This window comes from Bufo bufo, chromosome 1, assembly GCF_905171765.1.
Source record: "Bufo bufo chromosome 1, aBufBuf1.1, whole genome shotgun sequence".
NCBI classification, from domain to species: domain Eukaryota; kingdom Metazoa; phylum Chordata; class Amphibia; order Anura; family Bufonidae; genus Bufo; species Bufo bufo.
In genome coordinates, this window is record NC_053389.1 from 122,955,086 (window position 1) to 122,961,216 (window position 6,131).

A 6,131-nucleotide genomic window follows, 5' to 3' on the forward strand; every position below is an offset into this window, starting at 1 on the left:
AGTATCCTGCTCTTCAGAATAAGGTCAGAGCTTTCCTTTTATTACTTATCATTGCATATAGGCTTTGGCATAAAGAGACATTTTCTGTGTTCAGAAATAAGAGACTTTAAATAAAAATAAAGCACAGTTTGTAGTATACGAACTCTAAAGCATTTAAAGTGAAAGTCATTTATTGCCTGCATTTATCGCTGTTGTATTTAAAGTGAAAGAGCCTAGTATTACCATGCCACTGTTAGAGGATACAAAGATAGATAGAGTAGAAGTTGAAGAGCAAGGGAACCTGTCTGAGGTAGAAGATTCTTTTGCAGCATTCGTTTTGCCTCAAACAAATATAGCCCAAGCAGATGAACTAAGACGTTCATCACGTGCCAGAAAACCGACCCCAAAGATGCTTGAAAGTTTGGAGCAAGAAGCAGCACTAAAAGGAAAAAAGTTCACCAGAATGTATAAGTGGAAATTATACATTAAAGACATTCGTAAAAAGCTAAAGCAAGAAAGTATAAAAGGGAACTTGAGTGATATGATAGAGATGGTAGAAGAATCTGAATCAGAGCTTTTTGACAGCATATGTCAACCTGCAGTCATTTTACAACACCTTCCCAGGATATTTTAAGGAACATGGACACATATACTGCAGTCACTAAAGATTTAGTAAAACTCATGAGAGAACTATCATCTGCAGCAAACTATGATGAAGTTAAAGCAAGTAGCATGAGCAAGCTTTTTATGAGAGTCTATGCTAGGTCCTTAGGGGGAACCACAATCTCAAGTGTGACTTCCTTCGCTAGCAGAAGTGTCACCCATATATCAGAGTCCTCAAATACTTCAGCCAAAAGAAAGGAATTACCTGAACAACTTACTGTCAAGAGAGCAGAAATTGAGATGAAAGCTGCTATCGAGGCGCAGCGCCAACTGATGGCTGAAAAGGATTCACGCCATCAGATGGAAGCTGAAAAGGAGGCACAGCGCCATCAAATGGAAGCTGAAATGGAAGCACAGCGCCAACAGATGAAAAGTCTGGAAAGGCAGAAAGAAGTTAAGATCATAGAAGCCAAACTCAGAGTACATGAGGAAGATATAAGTCAGAGTAGTCATAGGTTCAAATCTGTACTAAGTGAAGAAAAAGACTCCTATTTTCCTTCATACGCTCAAGAGAATGAACGGAAATCTCCAGCTTGTAGTGAGGAAATAAGTTATTATCCTTCCATCCCTGCTCATAAAAACAGAGAGACCTAGTCCAGTGTTAGGAAAAAGGTGTGTGAATTTACCCTCTATCTCTACCAGAAAAGATAAAGAAAAGGACTCACCTAATTCAGAACTAAGTAAGAAAATAGAACCGGATGATTCTATTCCTAGATGCCATGGCAATGCTCAGGTGAATGTTACAACCATTGTCCCAGCAAGACCACAGAGAACAATCCTAGCTAGACTTCCCGTTCCGGAACCTACTGTATTTTCAGGAGACGTACTAAAGTTCATAGAGTGGAAGGCAAGTTTTCAAATGATCATTGAGCATCATTGCTTCAGTCCAATTGACAAGTTAGTCTACCTTGAGAGATATATTGGTGGGGAAGCAAAGAAAGTTCTTGAAGGTAAATTCTATAGAAAAGACGAAGAAGCCTACAAGCAAGCTTGGGAAAAATTAAATGCAAGATATGGTCATCCTTTCTTAGTACAAAGAGCTTTTAGAGAGAAATTTAATAACTGGCCTAAGATAGGTCCTAAAGAACACTTCTGTCACGCTAGGTAGGTAAGTGGGGAAATAACCAAACACAGGAAAACAAACAGAACAAACTACTAGGCCCAAAAGCTAGGGAGAAAAGGGTCACCTCCTAGCAATCCCTAAAAGACTTCCCTAGAATACTGTGCCCATGTGCATACCCTTATGGTGGATATGCACATGCCCTCGTGCCTAAACCTAAACACCCTGGGCAAACCCTAAGCAGAAGGGAAAAGGAAAGAGGCAACCTGCTTCTTCAAACCAGGAGGAAGCAAGTGTCTCCCTAGAGGCCTAGATAAAACACACAAAGGGAAATAAAGGAGAGGACCTATCTTGAGCAGAGCTGGAGCAGACAATCCACCACACATCAAGAGCTCCCAGGAAAGAACTATAACCCACACAGGCCACTGGGGGAAAGGAGGGATAAATAGCCTCACTAACAATGAAACCCAGTACACCTGAGCTAAGGTGGATCCAGCTCAAACCCCAAACAAAACAAACAGAGAAGTCAGACATGTGCAGCCAGTCTGACAGACCTCCGCACATTCACAGGGCAAGCCGTGACAACTTCAGACTACAAGAGTACGGTGACTTCCTGCAAGCATGCAGCAATGCCATCCCACATGTTCAAGCACTGGAAGTACTGAATGACTATCTAGAAAACCACAGGATGCTAACTAAGCTACCTGAAGTGGCTTCTAGATGGAATCGCTATGTGACTGAACAGTTAGATCTAGGCGAGAACTTCCCAAGTTTTAAAGAGTTCTCTGAGTTTGCCAATAAGGAAGCACGGATAGTAATCCAGTAACATCATCTTACGTCCTAAAATCCTTAGAAGAAAGGCCTGCAAGAGAGATAATACGTGCAAGAGCAACTAGCTCTGCAACCAACGCAGCAGCTAAAGGTCCAGATACTGACGAGAGCAAGTTCAAAGTCACTACTGGGATCAGTAGAGAGACAGAACCGACAAATCTTCAGACTACCTTCAAGTGTATGTTCTGTGGCGAGAACCACTCCATACATAAGTGCCAACAATTGAAGGAGAAGTCCCCAGAAGAAAAGAAAAAAATTGTAATTGAGAACCAACTGTGTTTTGGTTGTCTAAGAAAAGGCCATGTTACTAAGGAGTGTAAGAAAAAAGCCACATGCAGCATTTGCAAAGGACGCCATCCTACAACACTACATGAAGAACGTCCAAAGAAGGATAAATCCTCAATACCTAAAGATACTGAGGAAGGAAAGAAAGCAATGGCTTTGGTATTGGTATTCTCTTGCAGAGTGAGGGAAGGAGAAAGCAATGGCACATCAATGGTTGTATCAGTGTGCATATTAAATCCTAAAAGGAGGAACAAGAGGGTATATGCCTATGTGCTACTGGATGCCCAGAGTGATGTCACCTTCATTGATCAAGAAATCTGCAAGAAATTACAAGTGGCTACTAAACCAGTGACGCTCAAACTCACCACAATGACGGGGAGAGACACATTAGTGAACAGTCAAAGGGTCAAAGGTCTGAGAGTTAGAGGACTTCATTCAAACTGCACATTAGATCTACCTCCAGCTTATACAAAAGACGATATACCTCTAGATAGAGATCGAATACCTACCTGTGAAACAGCCAATGAATGGGAGCACCTATCTGTCATATCTCATGAAATGTCCCCGCTGAAGGAGTTTGGTGTTGGACTGTTGATAGGTTACGATTGTCCCAAAGCCTTGGTACCACGAAAGGTAATCACAGGAGGAAAGGGTGAACCCTACGCTGTTCAAACTGATCTAGGATGGGGTGTTGTTGGAAGGAAAAAGCAGATCGCAAATTTAAGACAGGTGACAGGATTGCGTCATCGAATATCTGTCCAAGAGTTACCAACTGTAAGTCCAGCAAAAGTAATCAAGATCCTTGAATCCAACTTTGCAGACATAAGTTCTAAAGAAAAGAGTGTATCTCAAGAAGACATAAAGTTCATACACACTCTAGAAGAAAGTATTCAGCAGAATCAACAAGGTCATCTTGAACTGCCCTTACCATTTAGAGAACAACCTCATGTGCCAAATAACAGAAATCTTGCCCTAGCAAGATTGAAATGTTTGAAGAAAAAGATGAAAAGAGATCCCAAACTCAAGAATGATGATTTGAAATTCATGGAAGGCATCCTCGAAGAAGGACATGCAGAGAAAGTTATCAACCTAAAGAAGAAGAAATGTGGTACATCCCACATCAAGGTGCTTACCACTCAAAGAAACCAGATAAGTTTAGAGTAATATTTGATTGCTCAGCAAAGTACAATGGTGTTGCTTTGAATGATCTTCTACTAAAAGTACCAAATCTTACAAACACTCTGCCTGACATACTCTGTAGATTCAGAAAGTATCCCGTAGCGGTCATGTGTGACGTTGAAAAGATGTTCCACCAGTGTCATGTGAAGAATAAAGATAGAGACTTCCTGAGGTTCCTATGGTGGGAGGATGGAGATACAGATTCAGAGCCAGCAGAATACAGAATGAAAGTACACTTGTTTGGAGCAGCATTGTCTCCAGGTTGCGCCAATTATAGTATGAAGTACCTGGCCAATCAGAATGAAAAGGATTGCCCATCAGCAGCAAATTTTCTGAAGAAAAACTTTTATGTAGATGATGGTCTTATAAGTCTAGAGTCCACAGAATCTGTAATCAAACTAGTGAAAGAAAGCCAAGAGTTATGCGCAAGAGGAAACCTTCGCCTTCACAAATTTATCTCAAACAACAGAGAGGTACTGGAATCCATCAGTGACTCTGAGCGTGCACCAACAATGAAGAATGTAGATCTCAATTATGATCATCTTCCAGTTCAGAACGTAGTTGGATTGGGATGGAATGTACAGAATGACAAGTTCTTCTTTGAAGTATCTATTGAGGAGAAAGTTGCAACTAAATGTACCATTCTTTCCGCAGTGGCTTCTATGTTTGATCCATTGGGATTCTTGGCACCAGTAATCCTCAGAGCAAAAGAAATACTGCAAGAATTATGCAGACAGAAGTTGGGATGGGACGAGCCCATACCTGAAAATTTGCGGCCAATGTGGAAGAGTTGGGTAAGAGACTTGCAAAACTTGAGAGAAGTTCGGATACCCAGATGTTTTGTACCTCATGATTTCGGAAAGTACAAGAAAATAGATAATTTTTCAGATGCCAATAGTTATGGTTATGGTCAGTGCTCCTACATCAGAGTAATAGGAGAAGGAAAGATACCCTGTGCCCTGGTTATGGGAAAGGCCAGAGTTGCACCTACCAGTATTCAGACGATACCAAGACTTGAACTGACAGCAGCCCTACTTTCAGCATCAGTAAGCAAGTTTCTGAGAGAAGAATTGGAATTGAAAATAGATGAAGAATATTTTTGGACAGACTCACAAGTTGTACTAGGATGCATAAAGAACGAAGCTCAAAGATTCCATATCTTTGTCGCCAACAGAGTTGAGAAAATTCAGGAAATAACAAATCCGGAACATTGGCATCACATTGACACAAAGCATAACCCAGCAGATCATGCTTCAAGAGGCTTGAATGTAACAGAATTGAAAAATTCAAACTGGTTCACAAGTCCAGTGTTCCTTTGGGAAAAGGAAATCACGCCCAGTAAAGGTTACACAGAATTGTCTATGGGTGATCCAGAAGTAAATGTTGTACAACATTGAGCACTGCTGCCAAGTGTTCAAGATGACATACTTGAAAGACTAGCCAGATGTTCAAAATGGAATACAGTCATAAACGTAGTAGCTCAAATTCAACGTTTGGCAATGGGAATCAGAAAGAAGGAATTGTTGAATGTAGAAGAAAGAATAAAAGCTGAATAAACAGTCATAAGACTTATTCAACAGAAATTCTACAGTGAAGAGTTGAAGAGACTTAGCTTGGCTTCCAAACAACCACACATTGTACTAGCTTAATCTTGTTCTGCAGGATGGTATACTGAAGGTGGGAGGGAGACTGGAAAATACATTGTTACCTAGCAGAGTGAAGCATCCAGAAATTCTACCCAAAAACTCTACCTTCACAAGATTGATTATTGATCAATACCACAAAATATCCTTGCATCAAGGAAGAAGCTTTACCCAAAGCTGTTTGAGAGAAGGTGGTTACTGGATTGTGAAAGGAAGCAAAGTTATAGCAAAGTACATAAGTAATATAAGTAAATGTGTAGTCTGCAGAAAGGCACTTAGACCTACAGAAGAACAAAGAATGGCAGATTTACCGGCAGATCATGTAAACCCATCACTATTTCTTTATAGCGGAATGGATTGTTTTGGCCCATTCATCACCAAACAGAACCGCAAGGAGTACAAGAGATATGGACTAATATTTACATGTCTGAGATCCAGAGCGATTCACCTGGAAATGTTAGAAGATATGTCAACTGCTGCTTTCATCAACG